We start from the raw sequence: 26,739 nt of genomic DNA, 5'->3' as shown, positions 1-26,739 counted from the left end.
CTTTTACTTCATCATTTCTCCCATTGGCTTTAGCTACTCAACATTCAAGAAAAGTTTCAGAGCCTCTTCTGACATCCATTTAGGTCTTTTCTTTCTTTCCTGTCTTCTTAATGACCTTTTGCTTTCTTCATGTATGATGTCCTTGATGTCGCCCCACAATGCCTCTGGTCTTTGGCCATTAGTGTTCAATGTGTCAAATCTATTCTTGAAATGGTGTCTAAATTCAGGTAGAATATGCTCGAAATCACACTTTGGCTCTCATGGACTTGTTTTAATTTTCTTCAGCTTCAACCTGAACTTGCGTATGTGCAACTGATGGTCTGTTCTGCAGTCCATCCCTGGCTTTGTTCTGACCAATGATACTGAGCTGCTTCTTCCACACTGGTATTTGATTTGATTCCTGTGTATTCCATCTGGCAAGGTCTGTGTGTATAGTTATTAGTTATGTTGCTGAAAAAAAAAAAGGTTCTTTCCAATAAATAGGTCGTTGCTCTTACAAAACTCATGAGATTGCCAGTGTCATTTCTGTCATCAAGGCCATATGTCTCAAATACTGATCCTTCTTATGAAGGGCTAGATAGTATATATTTTTGATTTTACAAACCGCATATGGTTTCTGATGCATACTTTTTCTCTTTGTTTTGTATTTTTTATAGCCCTTTTAAAAATGTAAAAACAATTTGTAGCTCCTGAGATGTTCAGAAACAATCCTCAAGACAGACTTGGCCCATGAGACATCATTTGCCAACCCCTGCCAAACCCTGGTGGCGTAGTGGTTAAATGCTACAGCTGCTAACCAAAGGGTAGGCAGTTCAAATCCACCAGGCGCTCCTTGGAAACTCTATGGGGCAGTTCTACTCTGTCTGTCCTATACGGTCACTATGAGTCAGAATCAACTCGATGGCACTGGGTTTGGTTTTTTTTTGCCTTAGAATATTACTTCCATTTGACTTTTTTTATTGTAATAAAAGATACATAACGTAACCATTTTTAAGTGTACAATTCAGTGATGCTAATTACACTCACAATGTTGTGTAACCATCGACACTATCTATTTCCAAAACTTTTTCATCACCCAAACAGAAACTTAGTTCCCGTTAAGCAATAGCCCCCCATTCCTCCCCTTTGTCCAGGCCCTGTAATCACTTATGCATTTAACTAGCCTAGATATTTGATATAAGTAGGATCATACAATATTTGTTCTTTTGTGTCTGACTTTTTCACTTAGCATAATGTTTTCAAGGTCTGTTCATGTCATGTATGTCTTAGAACTTTCTTTGTCTTTATGGCTGAGTGATATTCTATTGTATAAACATACCACATTTTGTTTATTCATCTGTTGGTGGACACACGTGGGTTGTTTCCACCTTTTGCCTCTTGTGAATAATGCTGCAGTGAACATTAGTGTATCTATGTGAGTCTCTCTTTTCAATTCTTTTGGGTATATATATACTCAGGAGTGGAATTGCTGGAACATTTTTGGCTCTCCTCTGTTTTCTGTTGTTCCGGGCAAAGAGAGACCAATTGTTGTACCTGTGGCCCCTTGCAAGCTTTTAAGACCCCAGGCACTACGCAGTGAACTAGGAGGTAGAAGAGAAGCACTAAACACGATCTTAGGCCAATTAACTGGGATGTCACATGAAACCATGACCTTAAGCCTCCAAACCAAAAAACCAAATCTCACGAGGGATTTGGGTATATGTAAGGAGCCTCAGAAGCTGCTCTTCCTCTTCTTGTTGTTGTAAATATATATATCATACAACATTTGCCTATTCAGTGTTTTACAGGAGTACAACTTACCATATTTTTCTGCAAATAACGTGCACTCTGTACATTTGTTTGCTGGCCATGCCCTCCCCCGAAGAGGCATCCTCACAAGCACTGCCATGCCAGCCCTCTTCCACACATTGGCTGTAAAAAAATTAGCATAGTGCACTTGCAAAAATCCTGCAGGGGTGGGGGGGGGGGGCAGGTAGAGGGCGTGGCCGGCAAACAAAGGCAGAAAATGTGCATTATTTGGGTAAAATATAGTACTGATATCAATTACATTAATTGGCTATGCAACACTAAATGAATAATTTCTTTTATAAGGATCAGCGCAGAGCTAGTTCCTACGAGGCAGAGGTTAAAGATGTCCTGAATGTCCAACTTTTCCAAGCTGCTGTACCACTCCATCATCTCTAACATCAACTACTCCCTCTTCCCTCAGCACTCTCCCTCCTGTCTTTGGGCTGCGTCAATCACTGCAACACAAACCGTATAAAGGAAATAGTTGACGTGGTTGTGGAGGCTGGCAAGTCCCAAATTCACGGGTCAGGCATAGTCTTCTCCCAACTCATGTGGCTGCAGGAGCTGACGAACCCAAACCAGCAGTTAAGACCACAGGCTGCTGGCTCACAAGGCTGCGGAAGCTGGCGAATCAGGTCACACAATAGGCTGCCAGCCCAACGGGCAGTGGAGGCTGGCAAATCCCAGAATTGTCAAGTCAGTCAGCAGGCCTCTGGGAAGGTCAATAGATCACAAACTAGACAGGGGATCCAGATGTAGAGAGAGAGAGCCTCACCAGGGCATACATATATATATATCTTAGATGCAGGTCACACCCCACGAGAGGACATAACTTCAGTAAGAGTGGGGCTTGAGCCACGTCCTCCTGCAAAGCTGTGACTCAAGACACACCTTACACCAACCCTACATCATCGACATATAGGAGTCAGGATCCATAACACATAAAACGGAGGACAACCACACAGTACTGGGAATCGTGGCCTAGCCAATTTGACACATAACCCCAAGCATCACAGGTTTCATATATCTTATATGCATAGTCCCGCTCAATCATTTTGTGTGAGTCACAAAGACCGTGGCTAGAAGGGCCATATTAAGTGATTCATTGCACCACAAACTCTTACCCTTAATCAATGCCAGCTTCCCATCACCTTAAACAGAAACTTAGTGCTCCATAAGCATAACCTCTCCTTTCCCCCTCTACTAGCAACCACTCATCGACTCGTAACGACTCTATAGGACAGAGTAGAACTGCCCCATAGGGCTTCCAAGGAGGGAGTGGTGGATTCGAACTGCCAACCTTTAGGCTAGCAGCTCAACACGTAACCACGGTGCCACCAGGGCTCTAACCCACGCCTCCATTCAGAGATACGTTTGCTTATTCTTGTCTTTTTATATAAATAAGATTATTCAATATTTGTTCTTTTGTGATTGACTTATTTCACTCAGCATATCATCTTCAGCCTCGTCCATGTTGTAGCATGTATCAGAACTTCATTTCTCTTCATGGCTGAGTAGTATTCCATTATATGTATGTACCACATATTGTTTATCCATTCATCTGCTGGTGGGTATTTAGGTTGTTTCCACATTTTGGCTATTGGGAACAGCTGCAACAAACACTGGTGTATATGTCTATTCATGTCTCTGCTTTCAAGACCCTTGAGTATAGTCCTAGTGGTAAAATTGCTGGGTCTCTTTTCACTTTTCTGATAATGTCCTTTGATGCACAAATGTTTGTAATTTTGATGCAGTTTAATTTATCTATTTTTTTTCTTTTGTTGCTTGTGGTTTTGCTATTGTAAAATCTAAGAATCCGTTGTCATATATAAGGACTTGAAGATTTACTCTTATGTTTTCTTCTAAGAATTTTATGGTTTTAGATTTTATATTTGGGTTGTTGATCCATTCTGAGTTAGTTTTCATGTATGCTATGAGATACGGGTCCAATTTCATTCTTTTGTATATAGAGATCCAGTTATCCCGACACCATTTATTAAAGAGACTGCTCTTTCCCTATTGAATGAACTTAGCACTCTTGCTGAGAATCAGTTGGCCATATGTGCATGGGTTTATATCTGGACTTTCAATTCTATTTCATTTGCCTAAATGTCTATTCTTATACCAGCACCATAGTGTTTTGATTACTATAGCTTTGTAATGCATTTTCAAATTGGGAAGTGTAAGTCCTCCTACTTTGTTCTTCCTTTTCAAGATTGTTTTGACTGTTCCGGGCCCTTTGCAACTCCACAGGAATTTTAGGATTGACTTTTGCATTTCAGCAAAAAAAGACTGTTGGAATTTTGATAGAGATTGCATTGAATCTATAGACTGCTTTTGTTAGTATTGACATCTTAACAATATTAAATCTTCCAATCAATGAACACAGGATATCTTTCCATTTATTGAGGTCTCTTTTAATTTATTCCAGCAATGTTTCGTAGTTTTTCGGGTACAAGTCTTTCATCTCCCTGGTTAAGTTTGTTCCTAGGTATGCTATTGTGAATGAAATTGTTTTCTTAATTTCTTTTTCTGAATGTTCAACACTGGTGTAGAGAAAGCAGACTGTTTTTTCGTGTGTTGATCTTGTACCCTGCAACACTGCTGAACTGATTTACTAGTTGTAATAGATTTTTTGTGGATTCTTTGGCATTTTCTATTTACAGGGTCATGTCATCTGCAAATAGTGATAGTTTTACTTCTTTTGTTTGGCTGTCTTTTATTTCTTTTTCTTGCCTAATTTCTCTGTCTAGAACTTCCATTACAGTATGGAATACCAGTGGTCAAAGTCAACATTTTTGTCTTGTTTCTGATATTAGGGGAAAAACTTTCAGTTTTTCGCCATTGAACCTGATGTTAGTTGTGGGTTTTTCATAAATACCCTTGATAAGATTGAGCAATTTCCGTTCTATTCCTAGTTTATTGAATATTTTTTATCCTGAAAGGGTGTTGGGTTTTGTCACATGTCTTTCTGCATCAGTTGAGATGAGCATGTGTTGTTGTTTTTTAATGTTTGTTTTTTTACTGTGGTATATTCCAGTACATTGATGGATTTCCTTGTATTAAGCCATCCTTTCATCCCTGAGATAAATCCTGCTTCGTCATGGCATATAATCCTTTTAATATGCTGTTAGATTTGGTTTGCTGATGTTTTGTTGAGAATTTTCACGTCTATACTTATAAGGGATATTGGTCTGTAATTTCCTTTTCTTGTGGTGTCTTTATCTGGCTTTGGGATCAGGGTAATGCTGGCCTCGTAGAATGAGTTAGGAAGTGTTTAAAATGAATTGGTTTCAATTCTTTAAATGTTTGGTGGACTTCACCAGTGAAGCCATCTGGTCCTGGACTTTTCTTTGTTGGGAGGATTTTGATTACTAATTTAATCTCTTCACTTATTATAGGTCTGTTGGGATATTCTATTTTTTCTTGAGTCAGTTTAGTTAGTATGCTTCTAGGAATTTGTGCATTTTATCTAGGTTACCTATTTGCTGGCATATAATTGTTTATAGTACTCCCTTATAATCCTTGTTTCTGTATGATCAGTAATAATGTCCTCACATTCTTTTCTGATTTTAGTTATTTGTGCCTTTTCTTTTCTTTCCTTGTCCGTCTATCTAAAAGTTTTTTATTTTATTGATCTTTTCAAAGAACGAACTTCTAGTTTTGTTCTAGTCTTACTCTGTTGTTTTTCTGTTCTCCGTTTCATTAATCTCTGCTCTAATCCTTACTATTTCCTTCCTTCTGCTAGCTTTGGGTTTAGTGTACTCTTCCATTTCTAGTTCCTAAAGGCGTAAAGTTAAGTTATTGCTTTGAGAGTTTCCTTCTTTTTTAATGTAGGCATTTATAGTTATAAATTTCTCTCTGAGCACTGCCTTTGCTATACCCCATAAGCTTGGTATGCTATGCTTTCATTTTTATTCATCTCTAAGTACTTTCTAATTCCCCTTGTGATTTCTTCTTTGACCTTCTTTCCTCTTGTTTTGCCCATTGGGGTGCTTGGACCACACACTCAGCCTGAGCCCAGACCCTGAAGGTACTGGCTCAGGGGATGCATTTTCTTTTGATACAGAGAAGAGTACATCACTCCACTGAGTTACTCTTTATTGCTGTTTTAATTACTCTCACTTTAAAAGGATCCGGTACAGCCCTGGACACATACCAAAAAAACCAAACCCATTGCCATCAAGTCGATTCTGACTCATAGCGACCCTATAGAAAAGAGTAGAGCTGCCCCATAGGATTTCCAAGACTGTAATCTTTATGGAAGCAGACTCCACATCTTTTCCTGCAGAGAGGCTAATGGGTTTGAACTGCCAACCTTTTGGTTAGCAGCCAAGCACTTAACTACTGTGCCACCAGGGCTCCCTAGTACACCTTTAGTAAATTGGTTCATTCAACACCTATTGTATTGAGCACCTTCCCATTCATCAGGCCCTGTTCCAGGTGCCAGAGTGTTTAGGGTGAGGAAGACAGACGAAGTCCTTGCTCTCATGTAACTTTATAAATACTAGGTTTCTCACTCTCTCCTCTCTATCCTACCCCTTTTCATTCCCTTCCTGACTCTATAAAATCATGGGAATCAGATGTAAAAGTGAGTGATTTCCATAATGGGGGGAAAATGAAATTGATAGAAGAAAAGACAGCACCTGGAATTTGCCTCAGAGTTTGGAAAGGAAATGCCTGAATTCCTGCACTAGGCTGGTTTCCTTTGTTGGTTATTTGTTTGTTCTGAACCCCCTGATCATGTACTGTTTCTTAAGATAAACATATAAAAATCAAGTTTCATGGCTCATACAGGATGTTTATTGCTTGGCTAAAGATATGTATGATCTGTTGATAGATTTTAAAACCCATGCAAATTCTAACTATATATATATACATATAAGTGTGTATATATATATGGCAAATAATATGTGTATATTTGGACAATAAAATTTGAATTATTGCACAGCATGATCTAGTGTCATGAATCTTTCTTAAGAACATATAGTAATATGGGCTTTGGCTAGTAAGTGAAGAAGAGTGGAGAGATTGACATTAGAAAGTGCATGGTAGAAAATGGGGAAGAGGTTTACTCTTGGGGTCTGCATACACTTGCTAAGTAAAAACTGCCCTTGGGTGAGGTGGGGATAGGGTACATTTATCAGAAACACCTTTTGGAGATGTGTAGGATCTGGAGAACAATGACTTTTTCAGTTTGGGTAGCATGACTAGAGGACAGAGAGCCCAAGAACCCAACAGCATGAACTGTATTTAAAAGGCCAAACTGTAACCCACTGTTGAATCTGGCAAGGTGAATGAGCCTTTCTTTATGACTGTTACTCTTTGCCCTTAAAAAAAAAAAAAAAGAGAGATTTGTCTTTTCCCCTGTGTTTTATTTCCCCTGATCTACCCTTAGTTTTCTTTGACCCTCTTTTTCCATTGAGTTCCAAAAGCTTCCTTTGCCTCCCCAACTACACACAATTAGCACCTCTTTATTCTAATCCTGTGCCTAGCTCTGTGGATACTTCTCCAAGCCCTGCCATAGCCGTGTGGAATCTGGAACCTGACACAGGGCAGATGGCCTCTTTCCAGCATCTCACACACCAACACAAACATGTCGGCAAACCTGGCCTTGACATTGGCAAGAGAGGCAGAACTCACAGATCAGCTCAGCTCTTATGACTGTGGCCAGAAGCCTTCACCTTGCTGACCATAGCTTGCAGGGAAGAGGCCCCTACCACCATCCAGCAACCAAAGAGCAACGCTGTGTGCCAGCCCCTTAAGACTCAGCCCCAGCTAGTCCTGGAACAAGGAGGCAGGGGCTGCCAGTGAGAGGACATTTCCTGGGGCCACACAACTCCAGAATTACCAGATTTCACGTGTCTGCAGGCTTTTAGAGCATATTGGCTACTTGTGAAGGCCATTGCACGTTATATTTCCGTATAGTATTTATGATTTGAACTTCTTCCCAGGCAGTACATGCTGTACTGTACATTGGATTAGGGTGATTCATTAAAGAACATTCAACATCTTACTGGCAATTGAATTAAATAGTCATCTGCAAGGAAGTGTATATGGTTTTTAAATTCATCCTTCTTGCTCAGTTATCTTAACGAGGCTGGCCTTACTTTGAGTTAAGAATGAATAGAATCCCTCTTTCCTTATGAAAGCACGTTCCATGTGTACGTGTGTGATGATGACTTAAGAGCGAAGCCTGGAACACGTGTGTCTTTTGCCATAGTCAAGATATGAAAAGATACCATTGTTTAATTTATTTCTATCTAATCCAAAAGTTAAATACTTTCTTCCGTGCTTTCCTCTAAAATAAAATAGGTAACTTAAATTGTGAATAGCACCATTGGTCTACTACGTATCTTATCTGGTATGTGAAAGGCAATAAGAAACTTACATTAGCTGAATTCTAAAACTTTTTTTTTGATACTACCCAAATTCTACATCTCACCTGTAATTTAATTAAATTAGAAAATTTTAAAGCCGTTCCTTATTTATCTAAATTAGGAAACATTTAAGATGGAAGAAGATAAAGCACTTTCACAGTGCTTTTTGGAATTCGGAAATTCTGGTGTTTTCTTCCTTCTCTCCACCCTTAACCCTTGGATGATACATCCTTCCCTTTGATCATTACAGACAGCAAGAGAATTCCCAGATACCAGTTTCACAGGTGATAGGATTTCTCCTGTTGGGAAACACTTTGCATGTAGACCCTAGAAGTTCTTCTCAATTTCCAACTTTTCTGGGTAATAAAACATAAAGAGCATTGAGCACTTAATGTTTATATTTGATTTTTATGTCAAAATTACTGGAAAGGAAAAAGATAAAACTCAGTTTAAGGAAAACATAAAAAACAAAAAACCCAGATGACAAAATGACATATTAGAACTAAGGGGGAAAGATGTATTCTCTAGGTTCTAGAATGAATGTCAGACCATAGAAGGAATGGCTCTGCAGTGAAAGAGACAACAGAAAGATTCCTAACTTGCAAGATCTCTGGAGAGGTTTTAGAAATGAGCTTGAGGTATACCTGGTAGCAGTCACCCAGAACAGTTCTTTCCTTTTGGGGCTAAGGAAGGCCAGTTCCTGACAGAGTCTTGCATGGACTGGCTCTCTCACAGAATGGACAGTCCACAAATAGGAGCAATTTATTCTAGGGAAGGATTGTTCTTTTCTCATTAAAGTGTATGTTTATATATAAATACATTGAAAGTAAAAGAATGAAAAAAGTTATATCATACAAACAGCAACCATAAGAGAGCAGAAGTGACTATACCAATATCAGACAAAACAGATTTTAAAGCAAAAAGTGTTACTAGAGATAAAAGGGGTACTCTATAATGATAAAAATCTCAATTCATAAGAAGATATAACAATTATAAAAATACGGGCATCTGACAACAAAGCCCCCAAATACATGAAGCAAAACCCAACAGATGGAGGGAGAAATAGATAATTTAACAATAATAATTAGAGACTTTAATACCACCTTTTCAATAATAGATTTAAAAAAAGAAAGAAAACTAGATAAAAGATCAACTAGGAAAAAGAAGACCTGAACAACACTATAAGCCAACTAGACCTTACAATCAACCACTCAACAACAACTGAATAAACATTCTTCTCAAGTGTGCATGGAACATTCTCCAGAATAGACCATATGCTAGACCATTGTATATGCCACAACAAATGTAAAAGGATTGAAATAATCAAAGTATGTGTGCTGATCAAAAATGGAATGAAATCAGAAGTCAGTAACAGGGAGAAATTTTGGAAACTCACAAACGTGGAAATTAAACAACACACTCCTAAATAATCAATGATCCAAAGAAGAAATCACATGGGAAATTATAAAATACTTAGAGATGAATGAAAACAAAGACACAACACACCCAAACTTAGAGAATACAGCAAAAGCAGTGTTTAGAGAGAAGTTATAACTGTAAACATCTATATTAAAAAATAAATACCTCAAATCAGTAACCAAACCTTCCATATTAAGATACTGGAAAAGAAGAGCAACTAAAGCTAAAGTAAGGAGAAGAAAGGAAATAAAAATGATTGGAGCAGAAATTAATGAAATAATATAAAAACAACAGAGAAAAGCAACAAGACCAAAAGTTGGTTATTTGAAGACATCAACAAAGTTGACAAAGCTTTAGCTAGATTGGCCAAGACAAAACAAGACTCAAATTACTAAAACCAGGGAAAAAGAGATACTACTACTGACCTTACAGAAACAAAAATGATTATAAAGGAATATTATGACAAGTGTGTGCCAGGAAACTAGGTAACTTACATAAAATGGACAAATTTCTAGAAAGATGCAGACTACTGAAGCTAAATCAAGAAGAAAATAGAAACTCTGAACAGACTTACAATAAGTAAAGAGATTGAATCAGTAATCAAAAACTTTCCCACAAAAGAAAGCCCTGAATTAGATGGCTTCACCAGTAAATTCTGCCAAACCTTTAAAGAGGAATTAATACCAATTCCTCACAAACTTTTCCAAAATGTAAAAGAGGAAGGAATATATCCCAATTCATTCTATAAGGCCAATACTACCTTGATACTAAAACCAGACAAAGGCATCAAAAGAAAAGAACACTACAGACCAATATCACCAATATCAGTATATCAGTATAGATACAAAAATCCTCAACAAAATACTAGCAAATTGAGACCAAGTGGGACTTACCCAGGAATGCAAGATTGGTTTATCATCCAGAAATCAATGTAATGTAATATACCATATGAATAAAATGTTTTAAAATCTTATCAGTAGATGCAGAAAAAGCCTTTGGCAAAATTCAAGCACCTTTCATGATAAAACAGTCAACAACTAAGAATAGAATGGAACTTCCTCAACCTGATAAAGCATCTATGAAAAACTCAGCTTATGTCACACTTAATGATGAAAGACTGAATGCTTTCCCCTTAGGATCAGGAGCAAAACTGGGATATCTATTCTCACCACTTTTATTCAACTTTGTACTGAAGGTTCTAGCTAGGGCAATTAGGTGAGAAAATGAAATACACCCACTCCTCACTTATCAACATGGTTAAATTTCAAACACCAGGTCATTCGGCAAAAGTCAATGTTATGTGAAAATGGAAGATGACCACATCAGATCACAAAATGGAAAATGACTACATCATTACATAATTGCCGAGTTACAGCCTTACATAACTGCTAAATTACATCATTATGGAACTGCCAAATTACATCATGACATAACTGCCAAACCACTGAGAATCATGGCCCAGCCAAGTTGACACATAACCTTAACCATCACAGCCAGTTTTACTCTTGCCTCACACCTCAGTGTTTGTTACTGCCAGATGTATGTCATTAGTGCCTAAAAGAGTCAGATAGTCGATTTTTTACTATTGTCATAAATGTAAAATGTCAGATAATAAGACAGTTGATAAGTGAGAAGTAGGTGTAAAAGGCGTCCAGCTTGGAAAGGAAGAAGTAAAACTATCTATTTACAGGTGAAATGATCTTGTATGTAGAAAATCCTAAAGAAACCACTAAAAAAACTATTAGAACTAGTAAACTAGTTAAGCAAGTTTGCAGGATACCAGATCAATATATAAAAACCATCTTAGGTGAAGGGAAAGACAACACACAATACAGGGGAAGTCAGCACAACTGGATTAAACCAAAAGCTAAGAAGTTTCCTGAACACAACCAAACACTTCGAGGGACAGTGTAGCAGGGGTGGGGGTCTGGGGACCGTGGTTTCAGAGGACATCTAGGTCAACTGGCATAACAAAGTTTTTAAGAAATTGTTCCACATCCCACTTTGGTGGGTGGCACCTGGGGTCTTAAAAGCTAGCAAACAGTCATCTGAAATGCATCAATTTGTCCCAAGCCACCTGAAGCAAAACCTGAAGCAAAGGAGAATGAAAAACACCAGACACAAGGGAAATATTAGCCCAGGAAACAAAAGGGGCCACATAAACCGGAGAATCCATCAGCCTGAGACCAGAAGAACTAGATGGTGCCCAGCTACCACCGATGACTGCCCTGACAGGGAACACAACAGAGGGTCCCTGACAGAGCAGGAGAAAAGTGGGATGCAGAACTCAAATTCTAGAAAAAAAAACAAGACTTAATGGTCTGACTGAGACTGGAGGAACCCCAGAAGATATGCCCCCCAGTCTCTCTATTAACCCAGAGCTAAAACCATTCCCAAAGCCAATTCTTTAGACAAAGAATAGACTGGACTATAAGACAAAAAATGATACTCATAAAGAGCGTGCTTCTTAGAGTTGATACACGAGACTAAAAGGGCATCTCCTGTCCGGAGGCAAGATGAGAAGGCAGAAAGGGATAGGAGCTGATTGGACGGACATGGGAAATCCAGGCTGGAAAGGAGGAATGTGCGGTCACATTATACGGATAGCAACTGGGGTCGCATAACAATGTGTATATAAATTTTTGTATGAGAAACTAACTTTGAGCTGTAAACTTTCACCTAAAGTACAATAAAAAAAATAAATTATATTCAGTGAACATTCCAAAAATGAAATTCAGGAAAGGATTCCATTTACAATGACATCAAAAAGAATAAAATACTTAGGAATAAATTTAATAGAAGTGCGAAGTGAAAACTATAAAGCATTGTTGAAAGAAAACAAAGGATATGGAATTTCTTTTTGAGATGGTAAAATTAATGGCAAAAAAAAAGAATTGTACACTTTAAATGGGTGAATTGTATGGTATGTGAGTTCTATCTCAATAAAGCTGTTACAAAAAAAATAATAAAAGCACAAGAAAGTGCACACTTATTATCTCAGGACCTTGGAACCCTGAGGAGAGGCCTTCTGTGGGTTCCCGTAAGTACAGGGACTGACAGACGACCCACATCCCAGAGCTCAGTACAGACAGGAGCCTCGGCTGGAATGTCATAAGTGTCCCTTGAAGCAAGCATCAAAACCAAAAACCAAACCTGTTTCCGTTCAGTCTGACTCACAGTGACCCTATAGGACAGAGTAGAGCTGTCCCATAAGGTTTCCAAGAAGTGGCTGGTGGATTTGAACTGCCAACCTCTTTTTTTGGGTTAGCAGCCAAGCTCTCAGCTACTACGCCACCAGGGCTCTGACAGAGACATCAGTGCATCCTACTTTAATAGCCCAGACTGCCGTATCTCAGCCTCTCCCCTTACAAAATGCTACCTTTCTCCTCTGCCCTCTAGTTACGATTCTGAAAAGTGAGAATTTGACTGGTCCAGCCAGTTGCCCTCAGTGGACCCTGTGTGAGTTGGACTTTTCTTCTGGGCTCTCTTCTCATTTCCTTTACTCCTCTCCTCTGTTGTGCTTTGTAATAAGATAAATGCGTGAAATACGTGGACTATATGAAGAACAGGGTATTAGGACTGGAGGAAGACTTATTAACACCCAGCAATATGCAGATGACACAACCTTGTTTGCTGAAAATGAAGACCACTTAAAGCAGTTACTGGTGAAGGTCAAATATACAGCTTTCAGTATGGAGTACAACTGAACATGAAGAAAACAATATACCTCACAACTGGACCAATAAACATCATGTTAAATGGAGAAAAATTTGAAGTTTTCAACTATTCATTTTACTTGGATCAACAGTTAATGTCCACTGAAGTAGCAGTCAAGAAATCAAATGACATATTGCATTGGGCAAATCGGCAAAAGACCTCTTCAAAGTTTTAAAAGAGCAAACGTGTCACTTTGATGCACCTGGCACAAGCCACGGTCTTTTCTGTCATCTTGTATGCATGTGAAAGCTGGACAGTGAAAAAGGACAGAAGAATTGATGTCTTCGAATTGTGGTGTTGAGGAAGAATATTGAACATACCTTGTTTGCCAGAAGAACAAATAAATCAGTCTTAGGAAAAATACAGCCATGATGCTCTTTAGAAGCAAGGATGGCAGAAGATTGGCTCTCTTACTTTGGGCACGTCATTAGAAAAGACCAGTCGCTAGAAAAGGACATCATATTTGGTAAAGTAGAGGGTCAGTGAAAATGAGGGAAATGCTCAGTGAAATGGATTGACGCGGGAGCCAGAACAATAGACTCAAACATAACAACAATCACGAAGATGGTGCAGGACCAGGCAGGACTCACAGCAACCTTATGTTGCTATGAGTCAGAGTCGAGTTGACAGCAACTAACAACAACACAGAACAGCTGCCGTTTCCCAAAAATCCTAGCAAATGAGGCTGAAACACTTCCCCTCCAAGCCAGCCTTCATCTTTGTGGTCTCACAGAAAAGCCACCCCTAGCATCAAATTGGAGACGTCCCCCAGGTAGGCAGGTTAGATTTGGAATCAGGAGGCAAGTCTCCTCAGGCCTTCTGAGTCTTCCTGGTGGAGGGTGGCCGTCTTTCTTTAAGCAGTAACTTATGCAGCCATAAAATGAAGAGTATAACAATACCATTTGTTTATATGTCTACTTATTTACTTCTTCATTTCTTTGTAATATTTATACCACATACCACCATGTTTCCAAAGGATTTGTCATTGGCTATTTAGTATCTGCCCTCCCCTCAGAGTTTTGGTGAGTACTGGACGAGGTAAAAAATGGCTTTGCAAAATGTAGACTGAAAGAGAGGCCAGTCTCCAGGGCTAGGAATACCTGCTCAGGTGTCCTTACGAACCATGCCAACCTGCCCTCAACTCAGCAGCAGGCTCTACTTGTCTTCCACTCACTGCCTGGACTTTTTTGCCCCAATCCATAAAATCTTACTCTGAAAATGCGGCATCCCTCCATTTCTCCTTGTCGCTGGTTGCTCTTGCCCAAAGCCCAATACAGAATCATTAGGATAAGAATAAGCAAACATCACACACTGTCAGACAATTAAAATAAAACCTTGATAAAAGCCGTGGCGAGGACCAGTTCAAAAGACAGGATAATTCTTCCGTAAGTAATGTATGTATTCTGGAAACACTCCAGCACTATTACTAATTTTTTAAAATAAACCTGGCACATCCCTTTTGGTAGTATTTTGCATCTGTTCCTCACTAAGAAACCACTTGGACTTTTCTGGAAAGACCCCGCCTACGTTAGATCCATAAATCTTCAGAGGGTGCCTGTAAGAGCCAGCCTTGTGGAATTTGTTTTGTGTGATTCCTGACTATGTGAGGGAGGCAAGGCTGGAGGCCTGGCCTGTGTTCAGAGTACGTTTTAGAAGGTTAAGCTTCCTCAGTTTTTCCAGGGCCTTCTTTTGATGAATGTTCCAAGTGCTTAGAGTTTCCCTGTAGTGCACAGCATTGTCCTCAGGCCGGGGGGACAGGCGTGCTCCCTGCGAGACACCAGCAGCTCCCCTGGTGCAGGGCAGGTGACCTTCCAGCCTTGTGTATGCATGCTTATTATGCTAAGGAGGTTAACCAGGGGAAGGCCACTGCATCAAGGAAGGAGCAAATGAAGGATTTCTTCAGTGCCCTGGAAAGGAAAAGATTTAACCTGGCTAGCAATTCCCCTGTGTGGGAATGATTTTTTCTGAGAAAGGAGTTTTTCCCCTCATTTTTATTTTTTACTGAGGTGAAATTTATATCACATAAAATTTTGTTGTTTTAAAGTGAAAAATTCACTGGCGTTCAGTGCATTCTCAATGTTGTGTAACCAACACCTCTATCTAGTTCCAAACTGTTTTCCTCACCCCAAAAGAAGACCCCCGTAACCATTAAGCAGCCAGTCCCCAGTGCCCCCTTCCCCTAGCCCCTGAAAACCACCAATCTGCTTTCTGTTTCTATGGATTTACCTATTCTACATACTTCGTAGAAGTGGAATCATACAGTATTGTGTTCTTTTGTGTCTGGCTTCTTTCACTTGGCATGATTTTTTGGGGGTTCATCCCATTGTAGCATGCACTTTATTCCTTTTGATGTCTGAATAATATTTCTGAGAGGCTTTAATATGGAGAATAAAGATTATATGCAGGTTTTGGGCACACAAGGGAGCAGGGCGCAGAAGGGGGGCGGGCAGCCCAGCCTAAAGCCAAACTTGACCCTATCCCCCGTTCTGCGTGGGACCCTCCCTGAGGAAGTCTTTTCACGTGAGATCTATCAGGCTGGTAGCAAAGGCTTCCCCCCTGGGTAGTGCAAATGGCTCATGTGCTCAGTCACTAACTGAAAGGTTGGTAGCTCAAGTCACCCAGAGGTGCCTTGGAAGAAAGGCCCGGTGATCTACTTCTGAAAAATCAGCCATTGAAAACCCTGTGGAGCACAATTCAACCCTGACACACAAATACAGCCAAGGCTACAAATACAGCTCTTCTACAGCGGTGTTTAGCGTGTGTCCTTGGTCCAGCTCCCAGTGACGTCCAGGACCCAGGGCTGTCCACATTCCACAGACGGTTTATGATGCTTTGGAAGCTGAAGCTGATATTAAGTTTGACCCAAGGAGGGCCTGTGGATGGACTGTCAGGTGTGGCATGAGGAAGTGAGACTCGTATAGGAAGGCCAGAAGGCAAATAGAATTTAGTACTCACAGGTCCCATGGAGGAAACCACGGCGCATCTGGACACAAGGCCAAACGGGGTTGCACCCAGGGACAAGCTGGAACCAAAGGAGAGAGCTTATGTATGGCAAGCGGGATGGGGTCTTGAGCTTAGTGTGCATTGAAGGAGCCCGGTGCACAGTGGTTAAGTGTTCCGCTAACTGAAAGGTCAGCGGTTCAAACCCACTAGCTGGCCCCTGGAGAAAGATGTGACAGTCTGCTTCTGTGAAGACTACGGCCTTGGAAACCCTGTGGGGCAGTTCTACTCTGTCTTATAGGATCTCTAGAAGTCAGAATAGACTCGACAGTAAGAAGTTTGGTTTGGTGTGATGTCTTGTTGGTCAGATAAAAGCTTCTGGTGCATTAGGATGATGCAGGACCGGGCAGTGTTTTGTTCTGTTGTATGTAGGATCACTATGAGTCAGAATCGACTCGACGGCACCTAACAACAACAACAACAACGGTGCATTAGCCCAGGAAAAGGGAGAAATTTTTTATTGCAGGGAATCATGTGAGAGATGGCTGGGAGGGGCAAGAAATAACTATGACCGCTGAGAGACTGGGTTACAAGATGGTAATGGGTTTTTATCATGGGAACTGCATGGGGCATGGCTGGTAGGGCTGGTTAGAGATGACAGCTATCGAGAGACTTTGTGACAAGATAGCAATGGCCACATCAGAAACTGGGCGAAAGGGCAGCGAGGAGGAATTAATGGAGGCCGAGACAGCAAACTGTGAGTCACACAGCTTATGACAAAGCTGTACCTCCTGTCACACAGCCTTCTGCCCGAGTGTGCACTCTGACCCCGGTCACAGCAGCGTTTCCCAGAGTGCAGCCCATGGCAGGTCTGGACGAACACTGGATTCTGTGGTCACGTCGGTTCGAGAATTGCCGGGTTAGACAGAGCCCCGTGGGGCTCCTTCCTGCACAGTCCTCAGACACACTCGAGGTCCCACTGTGTTTTGGGAGTCCCCACAAGACACTGCCATGTGTGCTGTTTCCCAGAAAAATTCCTTCCTGGAGCTTCTCAGCAGGTTCAGGGGTGACCCAGCCCCTCCACTGGAAAAGTAAACTCAACCAACCCCTTCTCCCCGGTGAACAGGTGGTTAAGCACGGTGGGAGGCAAGGAGACCCTCGATGAGCTAAGGACCTGACTGCAAATGAGACTCCAGCCTCCTAATGTGGTCTGAAGCCTTTGCTGCCAACGAGTTGCCCTCGAGTCAGCTCTGACGCATGGCAACCCCATACGTGTCAGGGGAGAACTGTACTCCATAGGGTTTTTAGTGGCTGGTTTTTCAGAATTATATCACCAGGCTTTTCTTCTGAGGCACCCCGAGTGGACTTGAACTACCCACCTCTCTGTTAATAACTGAGTGTGTTAACCATTGGCACCACCCAGGGACAAAGCTTTTGCTACTAGCGTGGAAATGCAAAAGAGGTTGTCAGGGCACCACCAGCTTCTAAAGCATATTAGGTCCTGCTTTAGTAAAGCAAAAGGCCACACTCTAGAAACCTGTGGGTCAAGGTTCTTTGATCCCAGACGACAGAAACCAGTTCTGAAAAGGTACCAAAAAGAGAAGACTAGATGGAAAGGAGGCAGAAAGCTTCCAAAATTGAAGAAAGGGTGACACCAGGTCTTGGAGAGGGACTCTCAGGATTGGAACCAGTGCACAGGCTGAAGAATTAATGGTTGCCAAGGCAGGAAACTGGGTAAGTCACCAGGGCCCTGTGGGCCACCAGGATTCCGCTTGGGCTGCTTTCCCTTCACTCAAGATCCAAATTCCCGAGAGAAAGTCTAATCAGCCAGCCTCAGCTCACATGCTGCCTTGGTGTCAACAACCCAAGGAAAGCTGTGAGGTGTGGAATCAATGTGCCCTTTGTTCTGGGTTCCTGAGAGTCCAACCACACCTGATGCTATTAAGTAGGGGCTGCCCAGACCAAGAGGGACCACCTGGGGCCCAGTGCTGACTAAGCCTCAGGAGGCATGATTTAATCTATCACGGCCACATAGGAGGGCCAGTAAGAGCCCTAAAAAAACACTAAACCAAACTCACGGCCATCCAGTAAATACCAACTCATAGCAACCCTATAGGACAGAGTGGAGCTGCCCAGTAGGGTTTCCAAGGCTGTAAATCTTTATGGAAGCAGACTGCCACATCTTTCTCCTGAGAGCAGCTGGTGGGCTCGAACCACCAACCTTTTGGTTAGCAGCTGAGCACTTTAACCACTGCATCACCAGGGCTCCTAATAGGCTAAGATGAGCTTCCTGGCTGGTGACCATGCATGAGAGAGGATAGTCTGTCCTTCTTTGAGACATGGAAGCTCAAGGCTATGGCCCCTCCCAGACCTCGCCCTGTGTGTCTCTTCGTTTGTTTCATTTTTGGTTATAATAAATCTGTAGCCATAAGTGTGGTGTACCGTCTGTGAAGTCTGCGAGTTGTTTCAGTGAATTAATGAGCTCACAGGGGCAGTGAGAGCCAGCAGGGACAGATGTCGGCCTGTTTGGCAGTCTGAAAGAAGTTGTCCTTCTGACTCGTGAGCTATGACCCAGCTCCGGTGGCTAGGGTCGGAGAGAAAGCGCACTTGGGCAGTAGAAACAAGGATAGAGAAGTGGGAAGGTGAAGACTGGATCTGTCTCCACACTTTGGGAATTGGATTCATGCTGATCCTTACCACACAGCTAGCAACAGAGGTGGGATTTGCCCACTTTGCCCGTTGCTTCATGCAGAAGCCAAAGGTGTTCTTATCAGAAGAAGACAAAGCTGGGCAGGCAAAAACTGCAGATACGTCATCCACACCAAACATCGAGAGAGATGTTGATCTCATGATCAAATCGAGACTAACAAAGACTGCCCAACTGGTAGTGTCCAGCTAGAATTAGAGCGGCCCAGTCTGTTAGCAAGAGGGCTACTGTACTGGAAAATCCCTGTGTACTCGTTAGAAAGCAGCCAGCGGAATGTTACTCTTGGATGTGAACGTTCGGCACCAGTGGCTGTGTGATTCTCCATGCATGAGATCTTTTTTCCAAACTCTTAGTGACTGGGTGTGGTGCAACCTGCCACCAAACCCGGGCTTCTCCTGGTTGTTTTAACCCCCAAATTGTACCAGCAAACTCAAGCTCCACCTCCTGGGGTATAACCTGATCTGATGTGCTGGGTTCAGGACGAGGTGCTTATTAAACCCTGTTCGCTTGCTCCTCTGATGCCTCACTGAGGGTTTCATTTAATCCTGTTAATTCTAGAGAGACTTTTTCCTCTCAAAAGAATACTTGAAAATGAATTCATTGCGAAAGTGGAGACTCTGAATGCTCAGTTGTGTTCTACTTGACAAGATGGAAACTGGGAAGGGAGCAGAAATCTAAAGCAGATGTGAGCAGTTCAGGCCACACTGCCCGAGGTAAGGAGGGAGGAAAGGACAGAGACACACAGTCTGGGTGCTCACTGTGACCCCAGAGTGGCTCAGGGGATAGTGAACCCCATGATCACCCCAGGAAGTTGGTGCATTCACCACATTTTATAGGTGAGGACTTTGAGGCGCTCGGTCGTTAACTTTCCCAAGGTCATGGCGGTAGCAGGTAGAACTCAAACCAAGGTTCTCCTACTTTGAGTCTTACGCACTGTCTGCTACACCAGGCTCTTTTTGAAATACGGTACAACCTGCTTGTGCCATGTCAGGAAAAAGAAGCCTTTTGACCAGCACATTTTGACATAGAAGTGCTCATGTAGACATTCAAATGTGTGACAAAGAAAGGCAGCCGATGGCGTTGTAAGGGGCATCAGCCCAGAGGGAACTGAGGCGAGATGTGGTGGTTCGCTTCCCAGGCAGGGAACGACACAGCCAGAGGCCGGAAGTCCTGAAATTAAACACTAGGGCAGTTTCTCAGGATGCTGTAGCCCATGAGCTTCGTGGCTTGTTTGTAGTGTTATCTAGACCCGTGCTGGAAAAGAAATGAAAATTCAGGACCTCAGCCACACACAGAAGGGGTTTAATATGAAGGTGGTTTCCTAGGAAACCTAGGTACGCATGGAGTGTTGGGGATCGGGGAGAGCTGCTGGCAGGGGTGCTGGCCTATGACCCAGATGATGGCACTCTTGACCCGGAGCCGGCTGATCTCTGGTAGTGGGTAGGTGGGGCTAGGAGGGACCCTTACATTCTTTCACTTGCCTCTCCAGTCACCAGTGGCACATACAGGTTGACCAGGGCATGAACAAGTGAGAAGCAGCCTGTGGCCCAGGTCCAAGATGTCTTGGGTAATAAGCTAACCGGCCCATTCAGAGATCAAATCCCAGATGACACCCCCATGGCGTCCACTGCGGCCAAACAAGTGAATTAGCCTGGACCAAATGCAAGTGTGGACAGGAGGCTCTGTCACTCCCATTAAAATTGTGTGATTCTGTTTGTTCCTTTGTTTACTGTTCCCGTTCTTTTCCTGGCTTTTCTTCCCTACAAGTGCTAGGACCTTGTCTGTGTTTTATCCTTTCAGCAAGTATTTGCAGAGTGCTTACCATGGGCCACGTGTCCCCAGGGCCCAGCAGCACCTGGCCTTAGGAGGTCTTAGTAAGTAATTTGAATGGATGAGCAGATGATCAGCATTTGTCCCTGGTGGAGGGAAAGTACCTCACCATCCTAGAATACCTGGTCAGTGTGGTTAGAATCACGATGTTGAAAACTGAGGTTTCGTTCTTGTGGCGTGAGCATTTAGCCATCGATGGTAGGTGTGTGGCCTGGACAGACTAGCCAGTGACAAGGGAGTGGACATCGGAGCTGGGTTGGGGCCCTGGCTTGTGCTTGATTATTCCCTGGCTAAATCATCTGCCCTCCCTAGGTACAGCCCATATCCATGCGTATCCTGCCCATAGACTGTCTTGACCCCGAACTTGACCCTGATCCTGACCCCTCCGCCTTCTCCCCCTCCCCTAGCCCTTCCTGTTCCAGTCTCATGGCTTCAGCTCCTGCAGGAATCTCCTGTTAATACTCCCTTTACCTAGTCATGTCTTAAAAACCAGCTGTTGTCAGGTTGATTCCAACTGATGGCAACCCTATGTATGTCATAGTAGAACTGTGCTCCAGAGGGTCTTCAATGGCTGGTTTTTCAGACGTTGGTCACCAGGTCTTTCTTCCGAGAGGCTTCTGGGTAGACTCGAACCACCAGCCTTTTGGTTAGCAGCAAGTACATTAGCCATTTGCACCAACCAGGGACTCCAGTCATGTTTTACTATGGCCTTTATTTAAATAGATTTGTTTAGAAGCTGGGAGCAAAAACAAGATCCCGATATCCTTATCATGTAGAGCATCAATGAACACAGTGTGTTAGGGTCACTAGCTAATCAAAGGGCGAGTGAGGTGCTCTCTCCAGATTATACTGGGGCAGCCTCAGGTGGGTGCTCTTGAGGCACGACCTCGGATGAGGCAGGCACAGGCTCTCGTCCCAGCCCCCACGGCTAGCTACGTACAGACACATGGGCAAGTTACCTGATCTCGCCATCTGTAAAGCTGGGAAATGAGAACCCCTCTCATAGAAGTCTTGAGCAGATTAGGTGAAGTAATGCCTATAAATCCCTTACCCCCAAATAAGCACTCCATGAATGCTGGCCAAAACCATCATCTCTGCTCAGTTACAAAACTGTGTTAGTGATAAACATCAGCCAGCTGTTGGACCTCATTTTATGGATTATCCATCATTTCTTAAGACACTCCACACACACACATTTTTAATACAGTGTATAACTATATGACTTAAATAACCCGTGCTGATCTTTTCCAGGTAATAAAAGATCAGGGGAACGTCCTGGTCTATGCTGACATTCTCCTTCTTGTCAGAACAAGTTTGTATAATTTATGTGTATTTCAGGGTAAAATCAGACAGCAGGAAAATCTTCAGTGGTTCGTTTCCAATCTCATGAATGTTTCTGAGCCCTGCATCTTTGAACTTCAGATAATATTATCAGCAGGGTGGGGGGAGGACCCGAGGAGGAAAGGGGACCATGAAAGGCTTTCCACGTCATTCAAGCCCGATTGGGTTACAGGACAGGTGGGTGATGAGAAGCTTCACAGATGTGCTGGGCCCAGGTGGCTCATTATGAAGCCGGGGTTGGAGTGGTGGGAAGTAAGAACAATGAAGGTACGTTTGATGTGGATTGATGTCAAATGCTGGGTCCTGCCAGCACTTCTGTCTGCTAACCTCCGTTTGGACTTAAATAAACCATTGAAGGAAGGAGCCTGGTGAAGGATAAGTAATTTCTTAAATTTATAAGAATTAAGAATATAAATATAAGAACTTCTTATATTTATAGGGAATTTTTACAGCATGGAGAGCCACAATCAGTGCCAGGGAGGTGGTGAGTGGGCTTCAGCCTGCACCATGCACTCATCCAGATGGCACTGCCCTTCCCATGACCTCGTCTGCGTGCTGAGAAGAGGGCACGGTGGAGGGACCGCTGTCCTGAACCTTGAGAGCAGGCAGGAGAAGCATTGCAGTGGCACCTGCCCAGGGAGACATCAAGGAGGACAGAGGTGATGCAAGGCTAGGTGTGTTTAACCAGAGAGCTGGTCAGACGCAGGACATGGGCCTCTGTGATCATTTTCATAGCACGTGCAGTGGTTTTACTGCATTGAAATCACCCGAAGGCCATGTGAGTGCCCAGATGGCTGGGCCCCTTTCAGAGTTTCTGACTCAGTAGATCTAGGGAGACCTGAGAATTTGCGTTCCTAACAAGTCGTTGGTGTTGGTCCAGTAACCATGCTGAGAATCACTGGCATGATGGTATCACTTGAAATTTTGACTCAGGAATTATGGTGAGAGTAAGTGGGTTGGGTGGATTGGGTCCCATGACTTGAATACTACAGCGGAAGCAAAACCCTCCAGTGGGAAGAGTACAGGCTAATCTGGGAGGGAAAGGTAGTCAGTCATCCATGTCCTGAGGTCTGGAGGCCCAGAGCTCAGCCCCTGAGCGGGGAGGAGTACAGGGACCAGACCCTAACCAAGTAGAGAATGCAGGCGGGCCTTCCAAGGAGGCTATAGTCTAGCACAGCAGCACCTCTGGGGACTGAAAATGGGGGGTGTCCCAGGCACCCAGACCCCCAAGTTTACAGACAATGTACTGCCCAACTTGCTCTTCCCTCAGAAGATAAAGGATGTGATGGAAGGGCTTGTTACTCTGAATTTAATTTTTACAAACCAGGAAAGAGGGGGCATTGGTATGACAGTGACAAAAACACTGGGAAAAAGACTGATCATATCATTTTGCAACTTGCCACAGCTGGGAAAGGGAACTCTGAGCAGGGTTCCACATAGATCCCTATGTTTTAAGGAAACAGAATTAATAAAGGTCGAAGAAGAGTTAATTCTGACCCTACAGCTCAGCATGTAGGGGAAATTCTGGAACATTCTATTCTGACTGGACAATCATGGACAGACCCAACAAGACATTAAAAAGGAGACATACACAGGACAAGGGGCTACCCCAGTGGCTCTGGATGAGCCAGCTGTACAAGCACAAGAGCACCAGGGGAGGTGGGAGGCACATGGCCAACGGCAAGCAGGAGAGAGCTTGGAGCCTTAGATGACAGCTTGGGCCAGGCCAGCGATGCCCACCAGGCAAGCCCTGCTTAGGAGGATTCGACAGAGACAGCTTCCTGTTGCTTTTTAAGCTAACCTTTAAAGTAGGAAAAACTGGGAAAGATACGCCCATTAAGGCTAAACAAACAGTGCTCAAATCCACTTCTACTTTTCAACAGGGAGGAAGGGTTAAAACCAGGAAAGGTAGAAAGAAAGCACTCAGAAAGCATGAGAGCTCAGGAATGGTGAGAAGGTAAACAGGGCCCCAGGGAAGCAGCTGTGTCATGGATGCCTGGGTTCCAAGCCCATCCATATTTCCAGTAGGGGGACCTCAGGCAGGCCCCTTAAGCCCTCTGGATCTGTGTTTTCTACTCTGTAAAATGGAGGATGAGGATAGAATGTACCTCATAGGGTTGGCATGAGAATTATATGAGTTAATAGAAATAAATCGCTTAGGACAGCTCCTGGCCCATACTAAGTGCTAAATATGTCATGTTTATGATCACTGTTATCATCGTGGTTTTTTTAGTGTCCAGACCCCCATTCCAAGATGAAATCCAATCCAAATTGCTGCAGAACTCTACAGACGATAGCTCAGAGCCTCTGCTGATTGATTCTAAGAAGTCATGGCAAATGAGAAAAGAGCCAGAAGTCTGAGAGATGGGTTTCAGTTTCCCAAGTGAATAAGTGGGCAGGTCCAAGAAATGCAACCTCAGCTGCTGTCAGCCCCTGCACAACTGCAGGACAAAGCAACAATTTAGACGGACGGATGGTTTGTGTACGTTTTAGAAAAGAAGGCTGTGAGAGTGCCCAAAATGTGGGAGGGTTTCATGAGAACACTCCTTGCCTGTGTGACAGTATTAGTGGTGGTGGGTCAGGTCAGCAGAGCATGTAGCAAGTCTCCTGTGGGAGTGCTGTGGACAAGGCTGGAAAACAGTGGACTGGTGGCTCATCACCATGGAGCTATAGCTGGACCCAAATCCCTCAGTTCCTCCCCAGGGAGGCCCCCTGGCGGGCCTGTGAGCAGCTTTGCCTATACAGTTTATCAACCTTGTCTCATGTGCCCATGTTGGGCAAGGCTCAATGGCAGGGGCTGCCACAAGATCAGGAAGCTCCACAGGAACTTGTGACTGTTGAGGGGCAGGACCCCCTCCCAGAACCAGGGCAGCCACTCTGCCCTCGCTCCGATTCCCCACTCACTCCTTGTGGTTCCAAGCCTAACGATGGTGTGGACACAGGCTCCTAGTCCCCTGTGAGTGTAAGGGGCTGAGTGCTATCATTATGAGACAGCAGATAAGGAAAGAGAACGTGAATGGAGAATTTTATATCTAGCCGAACTGTCCTTCAGGTAGCAAGGCTTTAGAAAAATAGTTTTAAAAATGGAAGAACTCAGAATACTGTACCTATAAACCCTTCTTGAGAAATTTACTGGAGCAGGAGTTAGCAAATGTTTTATGTAAAGGGCAGATGGTAAATATTTCAGACTTTGCAGGCCATGTGGTCTCTGTCATATTTACTCAACTTTGCCATCGAAGCACAAAAGCTGCCACAGACAATATGTAAACAAATGGGCATGGCTGTGTTCCAATAAAACTTTATTTACAAAAACAAGTGCCAGACCAGTTCCAGTCCTCAGGCCATACTCATACTACCCCTGTACCATACGGTGTTCTTTGTCCAATCAAGAGTTGACTGAGGTAACTTTGGCAAAGGGCTGATGGCAAGTCCTTTATTATATTTAATGGTAGGCCTAAGACTAAAGTAGAGACAGGAATGGAGAAAAATATGTAAATGTTACATGTTCTGGCAAAATGAAAATAATGCAACTAAAACAAATGGGAACAGAAAGAAGAGGGAAAGAGAAAAGTGGAATAATTTCATTGATTGTTGCTTAGACAGTGGGTGGGAGTCAAAGAATATCATTAAAACTGATAAACCAGATAGTTAAACAGTAGAAAAGAGGAGACTAAGGGCATTTTAAAAAGGTTAAGTACTTCCCTGCCTCCAAACTCTTATTCACCCTATTTTCTTTGCCCATAGTGCCCTTACCCATATTCTCTACCTGTACACATTAAAACTACAATGTGATACAACAACACTCTCACAAGAATGGTTAAAATGAAAAATACAGATGATACTAAGTATTGGCAAGGACATGGAGCAATTGGAATTCTCATTCCTTGCTGGTGAAAGTGTAAATTGGCATACCTACTTTGGAAATATGTTTGGCTAAACATACAAACTCGAAATCTCTTCTTAGGTGTATAACCAACAGTATCTACAAGACACATAGAAGAATGTTTGTTACAGCACTATTCTTACCCAAAAAACCAAACCCACTGCTGTCGAGTCAAATAGTATAGTCACACGATAAAATACTACACAGCAATGAGAGTGAACATTGCTCTACAAAACAGTGTGAATCAATCTCATAAGCACAGTGTTGAGTAAAAGAAGTCACACACACACACAAAGGAAAAAAACGAGTCAAAAACAGGCAAAATGAATCTGTGGTGATTGAGGTCAGAATTGTTGGGGGGCGGGTAATAGCTGAGAGGAGGCATGAAGGAGCCTTCTAGGGTGCTGGCAATATTCTGTGAAATATTGTGTGAAACTTTGTGCCTCACTTTGTGAAAGTTCATTAAGCCATACACTTAAGATTTGTGTACTTTTCTGCGTGCATATTATACTTGAATAAAACTTTTCCTTAATAAGAAAAAGTTTAAGTACAACAAAAATAAGAAACTTTAAATACCAAATGAAATTTTAAAATTAAAAGAGCAAAGAAATAACATCGTGAAAAGAAACACAGCAAATCTAACAAAATATACATAGTAAATACAATATAATAATATGACAGAGTTGAGACCAAACATTGGAATGGGCTTAGCTTACTTGTTAAAAGAAAATGAG

At 42.7% G+C, this 26,739-nt stretch overlaps 1 protein-coding gene across 1 annotated transcript in view; it reads left to right on the top strand.

The window, feature by feature from the left end:
* Positions 1 to 26,739, top strand: part of ADAMTS17 (ADAM metallopeptidase with thrombospondin type 1 motif 17) — a 473,699-nt gene that overhangs the window by 396,700 nt on the left and 50,260 nt on the right. The window lies entirely within an intron of this gene.

The sequence above is a fragment of the Elephas maximus genome, chromosome 13 (assembly GCF_024166365.1).
Source record: "Elephas maximus indicus isolate mEleMax1 chromosome 13, mEleMax1 primary haplotype, whole genome shotgun sequence".
Classification (NCBI taxonomy): Eukaryota; Metazoa; Chordata; class Mammalia; order Proboscidea; family Elephantidae; genus Elephas; species Elephas maximus.
Note: the sequence above shows the minus strand (reverse complement) of the source record. Positions and strands in the feature narration are given on the sequence as shown.